Raw genomic sequence first — 24,917 nt, 5'->3', positions numbered from 1 at the left:
GAGTCTTGCAGGTTGGGTGTTTAGATCATGCATAGGTGTGTGACATGCCTAAGGAAGAAGGACAGAGGAGAGCAGCCAGGCAAGCCCGGCACCATCCTAATCGCAGGAGGAGTTTGGCAGAGTAGGCACAAAATCCAATGTGGTGGATCACTTAATTCCCAAGGAAAGGTCATTGGCGGTGTCTACTCCAACTCATAGGCATGATGATTTTTATCGGTTTGGTACTCCATAGGAGTATGCATATATATATATATATATATATATATATATATATATATATATATATATATATATACTCATGGGAGTATAGTTTGTTGGTGAATGCCTTACTTTTCATGTCTCATGTATTTCTGTTGTTTCTCTTTCAGTGGATTACTTTGAATTTGCTGCCCTCATGGTCCAGACTCAGAAGCCAACAGGGGAATATGTATTTGATTACAGTGGCAATGAGCTGTACCATGTGGATCTGAATAGTAAGCAGGTAGTATGGACTCTCCCTGGCTAAGAGAAATGCATGACATATGATGTACAGAATGCTCTGCAAAATATGAAAGTAGGAAGCCACAACTTGGATATAATAATGGTGCGCTCAAACCACACGCCAGCAATCAGCGGCAAGGACTGCTTTTTTTGCAATTTTCAGCAAATATTTGGAATGTTCTCCTTTTTTTTATTACAAGTATTTATATAGTGCCGACAATTTATGTAGTGATTTACATATATATTGTACATTCACATCAGTCCCTGCCCTCAAGGAGCCTAAGGATACCTCACATTCATACATACACATCAGTGGCGGCTGGTGTCTTTTTTTTTTTGGAGGGACAGCAAACAACCACCCCCCTCGGTCGGTCGGTGGCACCCCCCCATGCTCGGGTCACCCCCCGGGGGTCTTGTGGTCGGTCGGTCAGTCGGTCACCCAGCACTTACCCCATCTAGGTTCCGGGTGGGCAGCGCCTACATTTGACAGGCGGGCGCCTCCTCCTCCTCTGCATCATGACGGCTTTCCCTCCTCCTCCTAGGTGTCCAATAGGATCACCTGTCCTTTCAGCCAACCCAGTGACGGGTCTCACGACACACTTCCTGATTGGCCCGGGAGGAGGATCAGTGTGAGAATAGTGAATATTTATTTGCTATGGTCACACAACTGGGTGGGCTCAGAGTGCTCCTTTTTTGAAGCCTATTAGAGTCTCTGACTCTAATCACATGCTTCAAAACCCCCCCATTGGAGTCCATGTATCCGGTACCCCGAATGTAGATTAGGGGGCCAGAGGCATGGATAGGGGGCGGCGCCCTTGCGCCCCTAATGGGCGGGGCACCACTGATACACATACTAGGGCCAGTTTAGACAGAAGCCAGAGGAAATTGTAGTACCCGGAGGAAACCCACACAGGCACAGGGAGAACATGCAATCTCCGGGCAAGTAGTGTCCTCCTGGTTGGGATTTGAACCGATGACCTCAGTGCTGCCAGGCTGAAGCGCCCCTCTGACTTGTGCATAATATTGTGTTTGTCATTGTTTGCTTTGTATGTGTGGTTTACCTAGAAATTATCACCAAATAATAAACAAAAAGAATACTAATGGGGTTAGGATTTGAAATATACAGTATTTATGGGTATTAAACAAAATAACTGTACAGTCTACATAAATTATGTAATCACCTTCACTAAAATGTCCCAGATCTAAATTCAGTCCTAACTGTGTTATTGTATATAAAATATGACTTTTTTTGTCGCCAAACTAAATTATCAGTAAGATGCATCTCAGATGCATTTATGAAAAGTTTATACATTTATAAAAATTACTTTTTATGTAATTATTTTTTTTCCAGAACATCGTTATTTTACAAATACACTTTTCATCCAGGATGTATTTGGGACACTTAATTTGCAAAGCATGATGGGCTTTCTGGTAAGGAAGCTCAGCACTGCCTGCATACATGTTGTCAATCTGTGTATAACTGACTAATTCAGATCTCTTCTAGGAGAGAGGTTGGGGGGGGTCCCCCCCTCCGTATCTAACTGCAGTCTATGTAATATTATATCTTCTCCAATTTACACCTGTTTCACAGGAGGCTGTATTATGGACTTACAGAAAGTTGATCTTCTGAGCTCACCACAAGTGCCAAATAGGGAATATTGATAGACCTTCACCTGACTGAAAATAACATACACATATCTCATTTAAACTGTCATTTTAGAGGGAAACCCAGGAAAGCTCCCCCATAGATCCCTGGATAATGGAGAATTAAACATGATAATAATCTAAAACCTGTAACCAGCATACTGAGCTTGGAGCAATGCCAGTATGTACTGTATATACGGTAAGTCATATCATATAAGGATTGTATTTTAAAATAAACGAGTAACATTGCAGATTACTTTTTTTTTCATTAACCACATCCCTCCTGGCCATTGTATATAGTTGGCAGGAACTTTTTTGACCTATCAGGATGTACATACGTTCCACCACGGGGCGCAAGGGCATGACCTGCGATCACCGTGTCCCTTGGAAATTAGGGTACAGAGCCAACAAAAATTGGCTCTGTACCATGTGATCACTGTGACCAATCACAGTGATCACAGAGCTAAACAAAGGTTGTGTGTTGCGGCAATCAGCTCTCCTTCCTCTCAAACAGAGAGCATGTATGAGAGGAAGAGGAGCCGATCTGTGAGAGTACTGTGATTTTGCACTTAAAATACCAGTGTCACACACAAGTGCAGCCATCTACAGTGCTCTGATTGCTATCCGCACCAGTGTAACCTGCCACATACCAGTGCAACCATCCACTGTGTCCCTGATTGCTAGCCACAGCTGTACCAGTGTCACCAGTGCAACCATCAACATCTGTACCTCATCATCATCACATTAGTAACCTATCAACATCACACTGGTACAGTGTCGTCTGTGCAGCCATCAAAATCTGTACCTGAACATCATCACACCAGTCATTAATCACCTTCACACCAGTACAGTGTCACCAGTGCAACCAGCAACATCTGTGCCTGATCTCCTTCACACCAGTACAGTGTCACCAGTGCATCCAGCAACATCTGTGCCTGATCACCTTCACACCAGTACAGTGTCACCAGTGCAACCAGCAACATCTGTGCCTGATCACCTTCACACCAGTACAGTGTCACCAGTGCATCCAGCAACATCTGTGCCTGATCACCTTCACACCAGTACAGTGTCACCAGTGCAACCAGCAACATCTGTACCAGTGTCACCAGTGAAGCCAGCAACATCTGTACCAGATTATTGCCACACCAATACTTTATATAACCACCACGCCAGTACATTTTTACTGGTGCAGCCAGCAACATCTGTACCATGGTCACCAGTGCATCCAGCAACATCTGTACCAGATTACTGCCGCACCAGTACCTGATAACCACCACACCAGTACAGTGTCACTGGTGCAGCCAGAAACAGCTGTACCATTGTCGTCAGCAACATCTTTACCTGATCACTGACACACCAGTACAGTGACACCATGCAGCCAGGAACATCTGTACCAGTGTGACCAGTGCAGCCAGTAACATCTGTACCGGATTGCTGCCACACCAGTACCTGATAACCACCAGTACAGTGTCACTGGTGCAGCCAGCAACCACCACACCAGTACAGTGTCACTGGTGCAGCCAGAAACATCTATATCATTGTCACCAGTGCAGCCAGCAACATCTTTACCTGATCACTGACACACCAGTACCTGATCACTGTCACACCAGTACAGTGTCATCATTGCAGCCAGCAACATCTGTACCAGTGTCACCATTGCAGCAAGCCACATCTGTACTAGTGCAGCAAGCAACATCTGTACCAGTATCAGACCAGTGTACAACAGCAACTGTGCTACCATTATGGATACCATCTCTGTGGACAATTTCCTAGCCTGCCATTATCTTGATATATTAGTTTGCAGCAAACTGTAGCTTGTGGTACAGTGCGAGCAAATCACAAGGCCTTCCCACAAAGTCTGTGGTCACCACAAAGATGAAAAGGGGGAGTCAGAAAGTTTTTGCAACAAAGAAATTCCTAAATGGAAGGAAGTTCTCTGTCCTCTCCTCCATTCACAAAGACACCTCAGTGGAAATCTAGGGAAGGCAAAGTCTGCTCCAAAAACCACTTTGTGTGCATGACTACAATAAATTCATGGTAGGTGTAGATTATAATGGCCAAATGAGGCAACCAGATGATCCACCCACTGGTATAAAAAAGTGTCCATCTACCCTTCCATGGGGCCACAGGAAGTGCTAGCTCCTTTCTAAATTACCAAGAAAAGTTTATAACCCTTAGCCCTTATTTACCAGCAACATTTAAACATTTGCTCTGATGCAGTCAGCAGATTGTATGAGAGACACTTCCCTACTATGTTCCCTTTGTACCAAAAAAAGGCTGAACCCCCTACAAATTCTGTGTATGCACCAAAGATGGAGTAAGACATGACACACTTTACTATTGTTCCCAATGTCCCTCTCAACCTGGCCTCTGCATAGTAGACTACTTCTGTTGCTACCATACCTCACTACGGTCTTAGTGAAGGTATAGTGAAGGTGTTTCTCCTATGTCTAACTACCTGCATTTTGCCTGTATCCAATGTCATGTGTACTGACCATTTGCCTGTTTTATCAACCATGTTTCTGCCTGCTGCCTGGACAGACCATTTTGCCTGTATCCTGAACTTGTCTCTGCCTGCCACCTGAATTGAAACTGGCCTGTTAATCAACCACGTTTCTGCCTACCACCTGGACTGATACTTTACTTGCATACTAACCATGTCCCTGCGTTCCACCTAAACTGACCCCGTTTTTTTTTAACAACCACGTATTTGCTTGCCACCTGCACTGACCTTTTTCTTGCATACTAACAACACCTCTGCCTGCCCCCTGAACTGACCCCAGTCTGTTAATTGACCATGTTTTTTGTGTGCTGCCTGGACCAATCTTTTGTCTATTTGCTGTCCAGACCTCCGCCTGCTGCCTGTGCTGACCCTGGCCTGTTTATCAACCGTGTTCTTGCCTGCTGCCTGGATTAATCCTGGATAAATCCTATGCCTATTTTCTGAACACATCTGTCTAGCACCAGTACTGATGTTGGCAACTTCCAAACAATTATCATATCCTGAGGGCCAGTGTAGACGAGCTTTGATGGGCAAATGGAACGTGCTTTTGTCATCAGTTTGAGAAACTTCTGAGATTAGTCAGAATTCATTGCAAGCACAATTGACCCATAGCTCTCAACTGTCCCTAATTTTGAGAGACTGTCCCTGATTTGGAACAATGTCCCTCTGTTCCTCTTTCTTCCTCCTTTGTCCCTCATTTCGGTCTGATCTATATAGTTGTATATAAAATGCACTTTTTATCTTTCAAAAAGTGTTTCCCAGTGCTAAATATTTCATACAATTTCTACATTTCTGCATTTGTATATTTTAAAAGTCAGTATGAAGGAATAGTAGTGGTAAAAAAAAAAAGCGCTTGTGGGTTTAACTAATCCCACACCAGATTTTGCGCACTCCAGTTTTAGTACATCAACCCCAATGTCTTAACCCCAAAAACTATATGGAAGTCTTGCCATGCAGATGTTTCAAACGTAGAAGAAGGATTCGATCGTCCAGGTTAATCATTTTTGTGTCAAGGTCACTGACTAGTTGTAGCGCCACACTGGCTGAGCCGTTTCATTGGGACAGCACTTTCCTCTGAGGAGGTAGTCATTGCAGGGGATTTATGGAAAAATAGACTGCAGTCAGCTTTAATTAAAAAACATTTGAACTCAACTTTTCAAATTGCATTAACATTTGAAAGCTTTCATGAGATTTTAGTGATTGGGTTTAGATTTACCTTAAGCATATTCTTACTTAATTTACATTACTACAACTAATTTTTATTTGCACACTATTGACATTGAAGCTCAGTTAATTAAATGTCTATACCATGGGGTGTCCAATCTTTTGACCTTCCTGGACCACATTGAACGAAGAGGATTTGTCATGAGCTGCACATAAAATACACTTACAGGACTGTGTGTAGGCTCCATCACACATTTTCCATCGGATTTTCCGACACACAAAGTATGAGAGCAGGCTATAAAATTTTCCGACAACAAAATCCGCTGTCGGAATTTCTGATCGTGTGTACACAAATCCGATGCACAAAGTGCCACGCATGCTCAGAATAAATAAAGAGATGAAAGCTATTGGCTACTGCCCCGTTTATAGTCCTGACTTACGTGTTTTACGTCACCACATTCAGAATGATCGGATTTTCCGACAACTTTGTGTGACCGTGTGTATGCAAGAAAAGTTTGAGCTAACATCCGTCGGAAAAAATCCATGGATTTTGTTGTCGGAATGTCCGATCAAGGTGCTCATCTGATATTTTGGTACTAATTTTGCACTTCCCATGTTTCATCCTTGAAAATAATTGCTCACAAAGGTGAGCTGCTGAAAACTGATAACATGAATAAGGTGTGATTGTAAAGAATGGGATGTTTTTCTTTGGGAAGATAAAACCATATAAATTCCAGTAAAGACACACTGACAAATTTCTCTTTGGAAGCATGTGTTCGCTAAGTGTAAACACATTTTTACAAAAAATTCCCCCCAAAAATCTGCATTTTTAAGTAAGTTTACAATTTTGTGTGGGGCTGCATTTATAGCCGTCTTGGGCCACATGTGGCCCGTGGGCCCCGCAGGTTGAAAACCCCAGGTCGACACTGTTATTAACAAAGCCTACTGATTTTTTTTTTGAAACTTCACACACAGCAAAATATTATTGACTGTCTCATGCTTGGTACCACTATTACTGTACCTGCCTGTTGAAGACTTTTGTAGCACAGAGCTCCATATGCTCTCTTATTCTCCTCTGCGAAATAGATATGCAGATATCAGACCTTGTTCACTGAAATTCATAGCTACATGCTGATCAGGCTGCCTACAGCTGCTGCTTCTTCCTGGAAGCTGGTAACCCTGGGGCAATTCCTGGATCCAGACTATAATGGCGAGCTCAGTTGATGAGTGGCAGTGGCAGTTTTTTTACTTATCATGCATGTCACTAACATGTTATTTAAAAGAAATACATACATACTAACCTAGATACATACTAACCTAAATACATACATACTAACCTAGGTGGATGCAGCATCAGTCTGATGCTGCATCTGTCCCCTTTTACCTCTAAGACCAAGAACTGAGTGATCAAAGACCACTGATTGCTCATTTCTCAGTCTTCAGTGAGCAGAGGGTGGTGACTGTCCACCTGCCCTCTGCTCTGCCCCATCCAGCACTCACTGGAGCGCTGAGCTGTAAAGGGGGCTACAGTGGCTGCCTCAGGCTCTTAGTGGTGCACTGAGAAGCTAAGCCAGCTTCCAGTCAGGCATCTAGGTGAATCCTGACATTAAAGCAGGAATCCCTCCAGAGTCTGGACCGGCTGAATATGGATCACAAGAGTACAGAACTATGTGCACCCCTGTGACCTAAAGGACAAGTATGATCTATGAAACACAAAATACAAAAAAGTGTTGTGATGGCCATTTTAATTTGGTTAATACAGCAAGTACTGACAACAAAGAATTTGGGACATGGACTTAAATCCAAAGATGAAAATAGGAAACAGTGCCAATAACAGAGGACAGTGTACAATACAATTACATCACAGGCAACAGTAATACAATAGCACAAAGATGTTGGTTGTGTGAGATCCTGACGCGTTTCGACCCCAATGGGTCTTCTTCAGAGGATAGGTATGTATAAAAACTGTAAAAATGTAGACATGTGTCAAGCAATTTCAAGCCAAAACAAAAAGAAAGAGTATATAAACAATTCCATATGGTGTATCTTTACCAGTCACGATGTACTCGATGGTTGCAAGTGGCCATAATGTGAAAGAATATCCCTCTTGGTGTATCCCCGATATCCTAGCGGGTGGGCCAGTCACAAGGGGAGCGAGTGCCACCCACACGTCTTACAAGGAATCACACACTATGTAACCCCAAAGGGGCGGAGGGAGAGAAGGGGGTACACACTGCACCTGCGATAAAATTACAATGTATATATTTATTAAGTGGCGGGTTCCAAAATAGGATTTGTACGGCAAAAGAGTCAAAAGAAAAATGTGTCTATTTGCTATTACAATTTCGAGGGTTCTAGCTGGATAACGGGCGTGGTGGGATGACGAAGCCATGCAAGAGGGAAGACAACAAGGATAGCAGGTGTGAGGGAAAAAAGTGAGGGAAGAAGAGTGAAGGAAAAGAAAGGAAGGAAAAGATAAGTGATGAGCAGGGATGGAATGGAGGGGAAGGGAAGGAAGGGGAAGGAACGGCGGGGAAGGTATGGTATGGTAAGGAAAACACATATATAATGCATGGGTCGGCTCCCAAATCACGTCCGTATATGTAAGGAACCTGAGAACACAGAGAGAAAGTGTAGCGACCAGTGAGTGTAGGAGAGGCCCATCAAGGGGCCAGAAAAAGTGAAAAGTGAAAAAACCAAGAATAGTCGTAAACCAAACAAAACAAAGAAAAAGCCCCCAAACAGGTATGAGTATGTGAGTGACATGTGAGAAGAACAGAGTGAATGAGGGGGGCATGGAATTAAGTGTGAGATTGATGAGGTTACCGATAAGATAATCGAAAATAGTCCATGATATCACGGATTGTGGAACGGGTAAATCAGAATTGCAAACAGAATCGCTCTTTCCTCATGGGGGAATGAATGGAGGGGGAGGGACACCTGCACCTGCGGGATACTTTGGCAAATAAGTTCTTCTATAAATTAGGTTGGCAATAGGGAAGGTCCAGTTGGATTATTTGTTTCCACTGGACGCTTCTGTGCTGCCTTATCATCCCATTTGGTGGTAAGTACATATTCTATACTGATTCATACACCTTCTTACTGCGTTCACCATGCTCGGTTCACACCACTAATGTGATATATTTTCTTTCATCTTGTTTGCAATTCTGATTTACCCGTTCCACAATCCGTGATATCATGGACTATTTTCGATTATCTTATCGGTAACCTCATCAATCTCACACTTAATTCCATGCCCCCCTCATTCACTCTGTTCTTCTCACATGTCACTCACATACTCATACCTGTTTGGGGGCTTTTTCTTTGTTTTGTTTGGTTTACGACTATTCTTGGTTTTTTCACTTTTCACTTTTTCTGGCCCCTTGATGGGCCTCTCCTACACTCACTGGTCGCTACACTTTCTCTCTGTGTTCTCAGGTTCCTTACATATACGGACGTGATTTGGGAGCCGACCCATGCATTATATATGTGTTTTCCTTACCATACCATACCTTCCCCGCCGTTCCTTCCCCTTCCTTCCCTTCCCCTCCATTCCATCCCTGCTCATCACTTATCTTTTCCTTCCTTTCTTTTCCTTCACTCTTCTTCCCTCACTTTTTTCCCTCACACCTGCTATCCTTGTTGTCTTCCCTCTTGCATGGCTTCGTCATCCCACCACGCCTGTTATCCAGCTAGAACCCTCGAAATTGTAATAGCAAATAGACACATTTTTCTTTTGACTCTTTTGCCGTACAAATCCTATTTTGGAACCCGCCACTTAATAAATATATACATTGTAATTTTATCGCAGGTGCAGTGTGTACCCCCTTCTCTCCCTCCGCCCCTTTGGGGTTACATAGTGTGTGATTCCTTGTAAGACGTGTGGGTGGCACTCGCTCCCCTTGTGACTGGCCCACCCGCTAGGATATCGGGGATACACCAAGAGGGATATTCTTTCACATTATGGCCACTTGCAACCATCGAGTACATCGTGACTGGTAAAGATACACCATATGGAATTGTTTATATACTCTTTCTTTTTGTTTTGGCTTGAAATTGCTTGACACATGTCTACATTTTTACAGTTTTTATACATACCTATCCTCTGAAGAAGACCCATTGGGGTCGAAACGCGTCAGGATCTCACACAACCAACATCTTTGTGCTATTGTATTACTGTTGCCTGTGATGTAATTGTATTGTACACTGTCCTCTGTTATTGGCACTGTTTCCTATTTTCATCTTTGGATTTAAGTCCATGTCCCAAATTCTTTGTTGTCAGTACTTGCTGTATTAACCAAATTAAAATGGCCATCACAACACTTTTTTGTATTTTGTGTTTCATATACCATTGGCTGCATTAAAGCCCCATTAGGGGGATTTTCTGTTTTTTAATTCTATATTCGGGGTGTGCAGCCTCCCTGTCCGTACTCAAGAGTGTCCCTTTTTTCTTAGGACAAGTATGATCAAAATAGCTTTGGCTATACTTCTCCTTAAATAAACATAGTATGTCTATGTTTGCTACTATTGACTACAGAGTGGCCAGACCACGTATGGCAATCTACCTGTAATGATGGAAAACATGTAGGTAGGCCAATGTGTAGCCAGCCGGCATCTGTGCTGTATGCCATACATGACTTTGTCTAATTCTTCCCAGTTATACCCAGAGTGAGAATATACACAGAACATCCTGTAGTGCTTGGAGAGCCAAACATCTTGATCTGCTCAGTGACAAACATCTTTTCTCCGGTAATAAACATGACTTGGCTGAAAAATGGAGAGGAGATAGACCAGGGGGTTACTGAAACCCTCTTCTTACCACATCAGGAGGATCACTCTTTCTTCAAGTTTCTCTATCTGGCTTTCTTTCCAAGTAAGAATGACATTTATGCCCCGTACACATGGTCGGACTTTGTTCGGACATTCCGACAACAAAATCCTAGGATTTTTTCCGACGGATGTTGGCTCAAAAATGTCTTGCATACACACGGTCACACAAGGTTGTCGGAAAATCCGATTGTTCTAAACGCGGTGACATAAAACACGTACCTCGGGACTATAAACGGGGCAGTGGCCAATAGCTTTCATCTCTTTATTTATTCTGAGCATGCGTGGCACTTTGTGCGTCGGATTTGTGTACACACGATCGGAATTTCCGACAACGGATTTTGTTGTCTGAAAATTTTATATCTTGCTCTCAGACTTTGTGTGTTGGAAAATCCGATGGAAAATGTGTGATGGAGCCTACACATGGTCGGAATTTCCGACAACAAGGTCCTATCACACATTTTCCATCGGAAAATCCGACCGTGTGTACAGGGCATTACACATATGAAGTGAAGCACTGAGGCCTGGATAAAGCACAAAGGATCTTCTGGGGTAAGTCTAGGGACAAAGATGTAAATATGGTGGATGTATTATGTGCTTTCCATAAGAATGTGTGAAATGATATAATCAATTGACAAAATTATTCAAAAATGTTTTATATTTATGAATCTGTATTTTCTCCACTTTGCCTATAAATCCTTCAAATACTCTATGGAACGTCTAGATAGTTAAAAGGTAAGGAATAAAGATTTTGGCATTTCCTGAGCTGTGAAGATTCACAAGCCTACCTACTGCACCTTCAGAGGGAATGTGGAGAATTGCTAACACTAAAAAATGTGACCATATGAGTGGAAACATCGGTACATGTGACTAAAAAGGGAACAGTGCACATAAATAAGCGAACTGGTGACTGAAAGAAACCAGTACACACAAAAAATAATGTGCTGAAAATACAATCAAACACACAAGTTGAGTGTGAAAAATATGAATAAATATGACTCGAACTGTGTTGGTGAAACACAGTAAATAACACGAATAGTGTATCAATGTCCAAACGCGTGTGTAGAAATAGAAAAGTTCTTTCTCCCCAGTTTCCGAGTTTGGACATAAGATCCGGATGGACTGGTTAGTACGCCTGTAGACAATTCAAAGGAATTCACAAATAAGAAGTTGGGTACTCTCACCAGATAAGATGGACACACATGCCATACTGCAGTGAGTCAAACAAACTCATAATCCTTGATTCCTGGTAGTGCGAAGAGGCCACGCTGGATACGCTGATCAGTTGGCGGCTCCGGATCATGTGGCCAAACAGCAATAAAACCCCGACAGCCAAGCCAATCCAAGGAATGATGGTGTGAGAGAATGGTCACCAGTGCCCAAATATAAAATGAAAGAGAAAAATGGGCTCCATATGGCGCAGGTCAACCAAATATGGTTTATTGAAGTGAAATGAAATGAACAAATAAAAGCAATGTGAAAGCAAGGAGATGCTGGCCCAGCATCTCCTTGCTTCTCACATTGCTTTTATTTGTTCATTTCATTTTTGTGATCACTTTTACATCCTATATCCTGCTATATCTCGCTGTAAGATATTTTATACTTCATTAAACCATATTTGGTTGACCTGCGCCATATGGAGCCCATTTTTCCCTTTCATTTTATATTTGGGTACTGGTGACCATTCTCTCACACCATCATTCCTTGGATTGGCTTGGCTGTCGGGGTTTTATTGCTGTTTGGCCACATGATCCGGAGTCGTCAACTGATCAGCGTATCCAGCGTGGCATCTTCGCACTACCAGGAACCAAGGATTATGAGCTTGTTTCACTCACTGCCGTATGGCATGTGTTTCCATCTTATCTGGTAAGAGTACCCAACTTCTTATTTGTGAATTCCTTTGAAGTGTCTACAGGCGTACTAACCAGTCCATCCGGATCTTATGTCCAAACTCTATTTGGAAACTGGGGAGAAAGAACTTTTCTATTTCTATGCATGTGTTTGGACATTGATACACTATTCGTGTTATTTACTATGTTTCACCAGCACAGTTCCTGTCATATTTATTCATATTTTTACACACTCAACTTACGTGTTTGATTGTATTTTCAGCACATTATTTTTTATGTGTACTGGTTTCTTTCAGTCACCAGTTCGCTTATTTATGTGCACTGTTCCCTTTTTAGTCACATGTACAGCTGTTTCCACTCATATGGTCACATTTTTTAGCGCTACACTAATTTTTTGCATATTGATTTGGACCTTGTTTGTTTGAGTGTTAGCGGCTATTTGTATTTTATTTTTGGTTTAGCGCAGTATTTTCCCCTTCCTTTTCACGAGAATTGCTAACACACTGTACATTGCTTTTGCCAGTTGTCAACCTTCTTGATAATGTGGCTCCTGGCATCACCAAATGACCACGGTAATAATAGGTATATAATTCTAATAAAACAAACATTCAACAGGTGATAAAAACAAAAGAAAAAAGGGGGTGCACCAGACAAAATATACTGGATCATACATGCATAATTGAACCAAGAAATAAACCACAATCTGTGAAAAATATGATTTACTCTCAATAGCCATAATCAATGATTAAATACAATTATTTAAAACATGAGATTGGTGAAACCCTTCTGGGGTCCAAGCTTGGCTTTTATCCCATCCGCACAACGATTTCTTCTTTGTCCCCATTCACTTCCCCTCCCCTTTACTTTTTTCTGTCTACTTCCTCTACTAGCAAACTTTTTCTCTAGCCCATTTAACTTCCACTTTTAACTTATCCACTTACACCTGGATATCCAGCCATGATGGTAATTTCCTCCTTTTAGGGAAGGAGCAGAAGCAGCCCATTCCGATGCTGGCTACTTAATGCACTACAAGACCCACATGGAGAACCCTGTGACACACTCGATGTGAAATTCTGGAAACCAGGATCTACCATGTCCACCCTCCACAGGTGCCAGATAAATATTATAGGTCTCCTTTTTATACTGTTCTACTCTACACGAGGAGTGATCTCACCTTCCTGATCTTCACACTGGGAATGTTTTCTGGAATTTACATGATGTAGTCTTTTTTATGTCTGTACCAGTGGCGGCTGGTGCTCAAAACAAACTAAAGAATTCTGAAAAATCAACTGCAGCCTCACTGTGCTCATCAATTGCAGCCACTGTGCCCATCAAACATCGCCAGTGTGCCCATCAAATGCTGCCACTGTGACCCCCCCGCCCACTCGCCGCCTGCCCGGCACTTACCCTATCTCAGTGAGGCAGCGGGTCTAGCGGTGTAATCCATGCGTCTCCTCCCGTCCTCTCCTCCTGATAGGCGTCCAATCACAGCACCTGTCATTTCAGCCAATTGGGTGACGGGTAACAGACCCACGCACCTGATTGGGGAGAGACGGTTCAGTATTAGGAAAGCGAATATTCATTTGTTTTTCTAACACACCTGGGTGGACTGCAAGCACAATGCTTTGCGCTCGCAGTTCACCTTTTTTGAAGCCTATTGGAGCCTATGGCTCTAATCAGGCGCTTCAAAAACACCTCCCGCTGCTGTAATTCAGGCGCCCAGCCCTTTAGTAGTTATTAACGGACTCAGTTACATATACTAATACAATTTTTTGTTACAGTTGTTATGCTGCATATGGCCAATGGGGGACTTCAGGGGACACTCTCTTTTCACACATTTTTCTGCCATGTTCGCCCTCCGCCTGGTCTCTGGATGTGTTGGGTCCTGCTTCTTCAGCTCCCGGTTGGAATGCCTTTCGCTGCTGCCGTGTGGGGGGTAACACTCGGACCCAATCTTCCGATGTAAGTATGGGATGTCCTAGTAGGCCCTCTGCTTTTTGTCTGACCACAACCAATTTTGTATGCCCTATCTCGTTGATATTTATGTTACAGACAAATTTGCATAAACAGACATCAACTCCTGAAGAAGCAAGCTGAGCTCACAAAATGCGTTGAGTATACAGATGTACATGCACATGTTTTGTATTTTTTGTTTACAACTTGCACTATGAGTTTACTATTCATATCTATGTATATATTTTTTACGCCAATAAATTCTGAGATTTTACTTGCTCAACTTACTCCATTTACTCCATTTAATTTGACCATTAAAGTCCCATGGACAACATTTTGTTGTATTGCATGTTATTTGGGGATGGAGGTGTGTCATAACAAAGAGAAAGCTTTCAGGCTGCTTCTTTTCTAATTAGTAAATAAAGTTCACCTGAGTGTAAGTTATTCTCCGTATAAATACAACTGTTCTGTGAAGCCCTCAGAGGTTTGCTAGAGAACCTTACTGAACAAAGAGCAACATAAAGGCCAAGGAACACACCAGACAGTTCAGGGATAAAGTTGTGGAGAAGTTTAAACAAGGTTAGGTTATTATGGCTTTCTTTCAACAATGACTTTCTTCTTGTCACTCTTCCATAAAGGCCAGATATGTGGAGAGCTCGACTAATAGTTGTCCTGTGGACAGATTCTCCCACCTGAGCTGTGGATCTCTGCAGCTCCTCCAGAGTTACCATGGGCCTCTTGGCTGCTTCGCTGAATAATGCTCTCCTTGCCCAGCCTATCAGTTTAGGTGGACGGCCATCTTGGTAGGTTTGCAGTTGTTCCTTACTTTGAACAAGCTTTGAACATCTCACGGAGCTCTGTTCAATCCATCATCCAAAAATGGAAAGAGTATGGGCACAACTGCAAACCTACCAAGACATGGCCGTCCACCTAAACTGACAGGCTGGGCAAGGAGAGCATTATTCAGCGAAGCAGACAAGAGGCCCATGGTAACTCTGGAGGAGCTGCAGAGATCCACAGCTCAGGTGGGAGAAACTGTCCACAGGACAACTATTAGTCGAGCACTCCACAAATCTGGCCTTTATGGAAGAGTGACAAGAAGAAAGTCATTGTTGAAAGAAAGCCATAAGAAGTTCTGTTTGCAGTTTGCAAGAAGCCGTCTGGGGGACACAGCAAACTTTAACTTTTTGGCCTAAAAGTAAACCGCTATGTGTGGTGGAAAACTAACACTGCACATCACCCTGAACACACCAATGGTTTAGATCAGGGGTCCTCAAACTTTTTAGACAGGGGGCCAGTTCACGGTCCCTCAGACTGTTGGGGGGCCGCACTATAGTTAAAAAAAATATGAACCAATTCCTAAATTCCTATGCACACATCTTTTTTGTAGTGCACAAGAATAAAAGAATGAATAATAAATAATATATATAGGGGATGGACAGGGGGACAGAGGGATGGACAGGGGGACAGTGGGATGGACAGAGGGGTGGACAGGGAGACAGGGGGACAGAGGGACAGAGGGGGGGCAGGGGGACAGAAGGGTGGACAGGGGGACAGTGGGATGGACAGGGGGACAGTGGGATGGACAGGGGGACAGAGGGGGGGGCAGGGGGACAGAGGGGGGGACAGGGGGACAGAGGGGGGGACAGGGGGATAGTGGGGTGGACAGGGGGACAGAGGGGGGGACAGTGGGGTGGACAGGGGGACAGAGGGGGGGACAGGGGGACAGAGGGGGGGGACAGGGGGACAGTGGGGTGGACAGGGGGACAGTGGGGTGGACAGGGGGACAGTGGGACAGTGGGGTGGACAGGGGGACAGTGGGATGGACAGGGGGACAGTGGGGTGGACAGGGGGACAGTGGGGTGGACAGGGGGACAGTGGGGTGGACAGGGGGACAGAGGGGTGGACAGGGGGACAGTGGGATGGACAGGGGGACAGAGGGGTGGACAGGGGGACAGAGGGGGGGACAGGGGGACAGTGGGGTGGACAGTGGGGTGGACAGGGGGACAGTGGGATGGACAGTGGGGTGGACAGGGGGACAGTGGGATGGACAGGGGGACAGTGGGATGGACAGGGGGACAGTGGGGGACAGTGGGGTGGACAGGGGGACAGAGGGGGGGACAGGGGGACAGAGGGGGGGGGACAGGGGGACAGTGGGGTGGACAGGGGGACAGTGGGGTGGACAGGGGGACAGTGGGATGGACAGTGGGGTGGACAGGGGGACAGTGGGATGGACAGTGGGGTGGACAGGGGGACAGTGGGATGGACAGGGGGACAGTGGGATGGACAGGGGGACAGTGGGGTGGACAGGGGGACAGAGGGGTGGACAGGGGGACAGTGGGGTGGACAGGGGGATGGACAGAGGGGTGGACAGGGGGACAGTGGGGTGGACAGGGGGACAGTGGGGTGGACAGGGGGACAGTGGGATGGACAGTGGGGTGGACAGGGGGACAGTGGGATGGACAGTGGGGTGGACAGGGGGACAGTGGGATGGACAGGGGGACAGTGGGATGGACAGGGGGACAGTGGGTGGACAGGGGGACAGAGGGGTGGACAGGGGGACAGAGGGGTGGACAGGGGGACAGTGGGGTGGACAGGGGGATGGACAGTGGGGTGGACAGGGGGACAGTGGGGTGGACAGGGGGACAGTGGGGTGGACAGGGGGACAGTGGGATGGACAGGGGGACAGTGGGGTGGACAGGGGGACAGTGGGATGGACAGGGGGACAGTGGGATGGACAGGGGGACAGAGGGGTGGACAGGGGGACAGTGGGGTGGACAGGGGGTCAGAGGGGTGGACAGAGGGGGGGACAGGGGGACAGAGGGGTGGACAGTGGGGTGGACAGGGGGACAGTGGGGTGGACAGGAGGACAGAGGGGTGGACAGGGGGACAGAGGGGGGGGACAGGGGGACAGAGGGGGGGACAGAGGGGTGGACAGGGGGACAGAGGGGGGGGCAGTGGGGTGGACAGGGGGACAGAGGGGTGGACAGGGGGACAGAGGGGTGGACAGGGGGACAGTGGGACAGTGGGGCGGACAGTGGGACAGACAGGGGACAGGGGGACAGAGGGGTGGACAGGGGGACAGAGGGGTGGACAGAGGGGTGGACAGGGGGACAGAGGGGTGGACAGGGGGACGACAGGGGGACAGAGGGGGGACAGGGGGACAGTGGGGTGGACAGGGGGACAGAGGGGTGTACAAGGGGACAGAGGGGTGGACAGGGGGACAGTGGGGTGGACAGGGGGACAGAGGGGTGGACAGGGGGACAGTGGGATGGACAGGGGGACAGAGGGGTGGACAGGGGGACAGAGGGGTGGACAGGGGGACAGTGGGATGGACAGGGGGACAGAGGGGTGGACAGGGGGACAGTGGGGTGGACAGTGGGACAGTGGGACAGACAGGGGGACAGGGGGACAGAGGGGTGGACAGGGGGACAGTGGGGTGGACAGGGGGACAGAGGGGTGGACAGGGGGACAGAGGGGGGACAGGGGGACAGAGGGGTGGACAGGGGGACAGAGGGGTGGACAGGGGGACGACAGGGGGAAAGTGGGGTGGACAGGGGGACAGTGGGGTGGACAGGGGGACTGAGGGGGGGACAGAGGGGGGGACAGGGGGACAGTGGGGTGGACAGGGGGATGGACAGAGGGGTGGACAGGGGGACAGTGGGGTGGACAGGGGGACAGAGGGGTGGACAGGGGGACAGAGGGGTGGACAGAGGGATAGAGGGGTGGACAGGGGGACAGAGGGGTGGACAGAGGGATAGAGGGGTGGACAGGGGGACAGTGGGGTCCTCACTTGTTCGTAGGCTGTTGCTTGAAGCCTCCGATCTCTCTGTCACTCTTCGCGCCTCCTGTCTCCTCCTGTCTCCGTGCGGGACTGTGCTGGGAACTACACTTCCCAGCATGCAGCGCGGCACATGGAGCCCTCCATTACTGGTGTGGGGGAGGCGGCTTGAGCGGAGCGGAGCGGATATGCTCCCTGCCGAAGCCGAGCCGACCTGGCCCCGGCCCGAGCCTGGATTGTCGGGAATCCGGCCCTGGATGGATTGGGCCGGATAAATGTCCTCGGCGGGCCGCATGTGGCCCGCGGGCCGTAGTTTGAGGACCCCTGGTTTAGATCAAAGCATATTCATGTGTTAGAATGGCCCAGTCAAAGTCCAGACCTAAATCCAATTGAGAATCTGTGGCAAGACTTGAAAATTGCTGTTCACAGATGCTTTCCATCCAATCTGACAGAGCTTGAGATATTTTGCAAAGAAGAATGGGCAAATATTTCACTCTAGATGTGCAATGCTGGTAGAGACATCCCCAAAAAGACTTGCAGCTGCAATTGCAGTGAAAGGAGGTTCTACAAAGTATTGACTCAGGGGGGCTGAATACAAATGTACCCCCCACACTTTTCACATATTTACATTTTGAAAACCATTTATCATTTTCCTTCCACTTCCCAATTATGTGCCACTTTGTGTTGGTCTATCACAAAAAATTGCAATAAAATACTTTTTACTGCATTTTTGGTTGTAACATGACAAAATTTGGAAAATTTCAAGGGGTGTGAAAACTTTTTCAAGGCACTGTATATTAATGGCACAGTGCTATTTTTCACTACCAGGGGGGTGATTTATCCATGTTTTCACCCAAGATTCACAAAGATGTCCTAGAACTGCGGGAGCGAATGGGCCAACTTTCTGGGCTCGCAGTGGACCATCTGAAGGCTGCCCAAACCCACCAAAAGACGTGGTATGACTGCAAAGCTCTAACCCACAAGTTTGCCGAGAGCCAACAGGTCCTTATGATACTCCCAAATCCCCAAAACAAATTACTGATGAGAAGTTTGAATACACCTGACCTGTGTGTCTGTTGTTATTGGACAGTGTACCCCACCCTGAAGCCACGGGAGGGGGGGGGGGAGTGTCCCTGAGTTGTATATCTGTGGTTACATGTGTTTGAATAAAGAGTCTGATGTTTTTCACCCTACACTGAGTTACGTGGGTGGGCTAAAGGGTCTTGGATCATGTGGTACCGGACAGAGGAAGCATTTACAGCGAACATAGTCCTGTTGAGGACGGAGGGCCATTACAGCGACTTTGGCCAATCATAACAATACAGGGTGTGAAACATATTATTGAACTTACAAAACCCTCGGAAGTCACAAACGAATGAAAGTAATAAATACAAACCAATTTGTTCCTTTCATTATCATTTATTTCAGATTCATTGAAATTCATTACGTTTGTGATTCGGATACATCTAAATCTCCAAATAACGAAAATTTCATCCGAATTTCCATTCGTAACAAAAGAAATCACACTTGTCTAGTTAAATGCTCATTAAGCCCCTGTTCACATCGATGTGACTTTGAAATCACGCTATTACAGGGCCGCACATCAGTGTGATTTTAACATCCGATTTTACTGCAGCTTGTGACATCATTTAACCCCTTAAGGGCCGCCCCATGCAGTTATACTGTGGCAGGGCGGCCCTCCTGCGTGAAATCTTATAGCTGTATGTGATTTTGTGCACTGGGTCTGGGGTGTGCACGCACGCCGCCGGTGACTCACTCCCTCTATGATTGGACACAGCGGGAGCTAATCAGCGGGTCCGGTGAAAACTGCAGAGGTGATCAAATACCACCAAAAGAAAGCTCTATTTGTGGGAAAAATAGGACATAAATTTTATTTGGGTACAGCATCGCACGACAGCGCAATTGTCAGTTAAAGTAACACAGTGCTGTATCGCAAAAAATGGCCTGGTCATGAAGGGTGTAAAACCTTCAGGGGCTGAAGAGGTTAACATAAGTCAATGCAAGTCACAGTGAATTTGGAAAAAAGTACTGAAGAAACCTTTTTCAAAGTTGCGGCTATTTGAACGGTTCCGTTGCCAGCAATGAGGTGCAACTTGCCATGTGATTTAGAACTGCAAAATTGCAGGACAAATCACACCGGTGTGAACAGGGGCTTAGGAGTAGGGGTCTGGAACAGCAGTTTTACTTACCTGAACCTCCAGTGTGGAGTGTAGGTACAGTCCACCGTACGAGCGTACCTTAGACCTGAACAAGCATTTGACCCTTGTAGTGCAGGGGCAGACCCACTGCAAGGGACGTTTTTTCCTTTTCCCAGAGATAAGACAACACTGCCTGCCTGAAGTTTGCATGTTCTCCCTGTGCCTGTGTGGGTTTCCTCAAACACTCCAAAGACATACTGGTAGGTTAGTTGTCTTCTGTCTAAATTGGCTCCAGTATGTGTATGTATGAATGTGAGATATGCCGCGTACACACGATCTGACTTTCTGGCATACTTGGTCCGGCACACTTTCCGACGGACTTTGTCCGCCAGGTGCGCCGGACTTTAAAACTGACGGACTTGCCCACACACGACCGGACTTTCCGGCGGGCTAAGTCCGCTCGTCTTTCCGACGAACTTTCGCTGGAGTTACGGCGGACTTTCAGAATGAACGGACTTGCCCACACATGGACAAGTCCGTCCATTTTGAACGTGACTCAGGTGCGACGGGACTAGAAAAGGAGGTCAATCTTGCCGCTTTTATCGGCGAGATTGACACCTTGCGAGCCCCGTCGCTGGTCATACCAGGCCCTTAGGTCTAGTATGGATTATAAAGGGAAGCCCCTACGCCGATAAAACGGTGTGGGGTCCCCCCTAAAATCCATACCAGACCCCGATCCGAGCACGCAGCCCGGCCGGTCAGGAAAGGGGGTGGGGACAAGTGAGCCCCCCCCTCCTGAACCATACCAGGCCGTATGCCTTCAACATGGGGAGTGGGTGCTTTGGGGGAGGGGGCGCCCTGCGGGCCCCCCCACCCCAAAGCACCTTGTCCCCATGTTGATGAGGACAAGGGCTTCTTCCCGACAACCCTGGCCGTTGGTTGTCAGGGTTTGCGGGCGGGGGGGGCTTATCGTAATCCGGGAGCCCCCTATAATAAGGCCCCCCCACCCTATGTGCATGAGTATGGGGTACATGGTACCCCTACCCATTCACCTAGGGAAAAAGTGTCAATAATAAAAACACTACACAGGTTTTTAAAATAATTTATTAAACAGCTCCGGGGGGGTCTTTATCCGGCTTCGGGGGTCTTCTTCCGGCTTCGGGGGTCCCTCCGGTTCCTCTTCTCCCGGCGTCCGGTTGGTTCTTCTCCGCTCTCTTCTCCCGGTGTTCCAGTTCTTCGGCCGGCTCCTCCGCTGTCTTCAGGCCGCTCTCTTGCCAGCGGAGGTCCGGACTTCTGGGCTTCTTGTCTTCTTCCTCTTCTCTTCTCCAGATGTTGACACGACGCTCTCTCCAGCTGGACTTCTCTCTGAGGGCTCCGTTGTGACTGCCATCTGCGCTATGGCCGAATGAAGGCCACAGAGCGGGCCTTAATTCCTGGGAGGCTGTCATATGACGGCCTCCCCTGTGCATGCGCCCTGCAGGGCGCGCGCAGGCGCGCTGTGATCACCGAGTCACTGAGACTCGGCTGATCACTGATCCGAGAAAGGGGCCGGTCCCGGCCCCTTACCATGTGATCAGCTGTCAGCCAATGACAGCTGATCACATGATGTAAACAAAAGATCAGTAATCGTTTTTTTTTTACTCACGCTGACAGCGCGAGTAGAAAAAAAAGCCGATCACCGGCTCGGATGTCAGGGACATTGGTCCCCAAGTGGAAGAGGCACATCTGCCTAATCAGTGCCACCATAATAGTGCTACCTAACAGTGCCCACAGTGCCACCTAACAGTGCCCACAGTGCCACCTAACAGTGCCAACAAGTGCCACCTATCAATGCCCACAAGTGCCACCTATCAATGCCCACCTGTAATGCCAATCAGTGCCACCTGGCAGTGCTGCCCATCACTGCCACCCATCAGTGCCCATCACTGCCACCCATCAGTGCCCATCACTGCCGCCTCATCAGCATACATCAATGAAGGAGAAAAATGACCCGTTTTAAATTTTTTATAACAAAATATAAAAAAATAATTTTTTTTTTAAATGTAGCAGAATACACATTGGCCTAAATGGATGAAGAAATTTGATTTATTACATTTTTTTATTGGGTATGTATTATAGCAGAAAGTAAAAAAAATATTTTTTTTTCAAAATTGTCAGCCATTTTCTGTTTATTGCACAAAAAGTAAAAAATTGCAGAGGTGATCAAATACCACCAAAAGAAAGCTCTATTTGTGGTGAAAAAATGATAAAAATTTCATTTGAGTACAGTGTTGTATGACCGCGCAATTGTCATTCAAAGTGCGTCAGCGCTGAAAGCTGAAAATTGGTCTGGATAGGAGGGGGGTTTAAGTGCCCGGTAAGCAAGTGGTTAAGTGACATCTGCTTAAAATAGAAATAGGGAGATCTTTCTATTGCAATTTGGATTTTTTTTTATTATTACAGGAAGATAATTAAGTGCATATAGATCATAAATATTTTAGGTATCCAATTCCCCAAGGTATTTTATATAATAATTCTGAACTTTTAAACTGCTCTGACTTGCCAACTATAGATCTTTTTTAGGAAGTGTTTTAGCTAAAGATAACAGATCACCTTTGTCCAGACTTATGCAAAGTCAAAAAAAGCTCCAAATTGTTTTATATGTTTCATAATACATTTTTTTCTTTTTTCAGGTCTGGCGGTGTGGTAGGCATCGTAACTGATGATGGCTCTCTACCAGGGGACATTTTTTAAAATTTTTTAATAAAAGAATTGTCAAAAACTTCTGTTGTGTCTTTACTCACTTTTTTGGTGAATGGGTAGACGTTCTATGTACCCCATACTCATTCACATGGGGGGGGATCTGGGGGCCTCCTTGTTAAAGAGATTGCAATAAGCCCCCTGCTCGCAGACCCCACACAACCACTGCCCAGGGATGTGGGGAAGAGGCCCTTGCCCTCATCAACATGGGGACAAGGTTCTGCCCCAAACCACCCCCCTATGTTAAGGGCATGTGGCCTGGTATGGTTCAAGGGGGGGGGGGGGGCGCTCGCTCGTCTCCCCTATCCTGGCCCGCAGGGCTGCATGCTCAGATGAGGGTTTGGTATGGATTTTGGATTTTGGATTTTGCTAGTAGTGTCACCGCCCCTCAATATATAGGTAGGGACAGTTACAAAATCATTTCTATGGTGCACCACAGGCTCCTGGTGCTATATAGTACAGAGCAATGGCTGCTGGTGGGTGGGTGCCTCCAGCTAGATAGAGTTGCGCTTAACATGTTTCGCGTTACGGGAAATGCTTCTTCAGGAGCTTAAGGGGTTAGATTTGATTCTATATCGGAACAGACGTGGGTCAGGTGGAGCAGGGGGCAGAGCAGAGGGTACTTATGGCCCCCTATAGATAGACAGGTATGGGGATACACATAAAAGGTACAAATCTTTCAGTGAGAGCCTCAGAGGATAGGTAATATGATAGTATCCTGACTGGGCAGACATAGGTTCATTACTATCAAAGTTGAAGTATCCAGGATTTGTAAAGCTGATGTTAGAATATATCAGTGTGGAAGGTATACAGCCATCATCAGATATAATAAGGTATTGATTCCACACTCGGGTTGCTGAACATCCAGGGCCCTCCCTCTGGGGATTCATTGTCACCTGTATCTCTGTAACACTCCTTGCTCCTTTCCGGCACTCCAATGCTGCACCAATGAGACTGATCAGCGGATCTCAACAGGTTACCAGTTTAGAGTTACAGAGGCGGTCTAGTGATAGAAATTTTGCTCTCACTATAACGTTCACAGCAATACCTCACATGTGTGGTGCGAACGCTGTTTACAAATGTGGGCACAACCTATGTATGCGTTCACTTCTGGGTGTGAGCACGAGGGGACGGGGTGCTTTCAATTTTTTTTTTATTATTACATGATGTCGCTTCCAGCTTCCCAGAGTCATAGATTTCTGGTTTCCAGAATTCCCTCCTGCTGCATGTAAAAGCCATCCAGCGGCTAAATAGCCACTAGGATGGCTTTTACATTAGAGGGAATTACTGGCTGAAAACAAAGCTATCTGAATGATGCCTGTAGCTACAACCATCATCCAGATTTTACCATTTCAATCTAAGGACGTCATATGACATCCTACGGGCGGGTAGTGGTTAACCATGTTTCTGCCTGCTGCCTGGAATGACTCTTTGTCTGCATACTGACCAAGACTCTGCCTGCTGCCCAGTGGCTTACCAAGTGGGGGTTCCGGGAGCTACACACTGGGGGGGGTGTCAGGCTGGCACCCCCCCTCTCCCCTCCGCGACTGAAGTGGTCACAGCACCACGGGGCGGGTTTAGGCAGCGGCGTGGTGACAGGCAAGTTAGAGCATTAGAGCAGGGAGAGAGGAGAGTTGCAGTGGCATTGCAAGGGGGGGCGGGGGTGCAGAGTGACGCCACTGCACCAACCATCCCCTTCTCTCGTGGCCATGGGCTGTCTGAGCAGTCCCGGATGTCACACAGCCGAGCAGAGTGAAGCCACCTCCCCCTCCTCTCTGTTTATGTGTAAACAGGGGGGGGACCTGCATGTGCCACGC

The 24,917-nt window shown here is 46.6% G+C and overlaps 1 pseudogene; it reads left to right on the top strand.

The window, feature by feature from the left end:
• The first annotated feature begins 364 nt into the window (after positions 1–364).
• On the top strand, positions 365–23,050 carry LOC141108897 (HLA class II histocompatibility antigen, DQ alpha 2 chain-like; annotated as a pseudogene).
• The last annotated feature ends 1,867 nt before the right edge of the window (positions 23,051–24,917 follow it).

Source organism: Aquarana catesbeiana, linkage group LG09 (assembly GCF_042186555.1).
Source record: "Aquarana catesbeiana isolate 2022-GZ linkage group LG09, ASM4218655v1, whole genome shotgun sequence".
Classification (NCBI taxonomy): Eukaryota; Metazoa; Chordata; class Amphibia; order Anura; family Ranidae; genus Aquarana; species Aquarana catesbeiana.
This window is presented reverse-complemented; position numbering and strand designations above follow the sequence as displayed.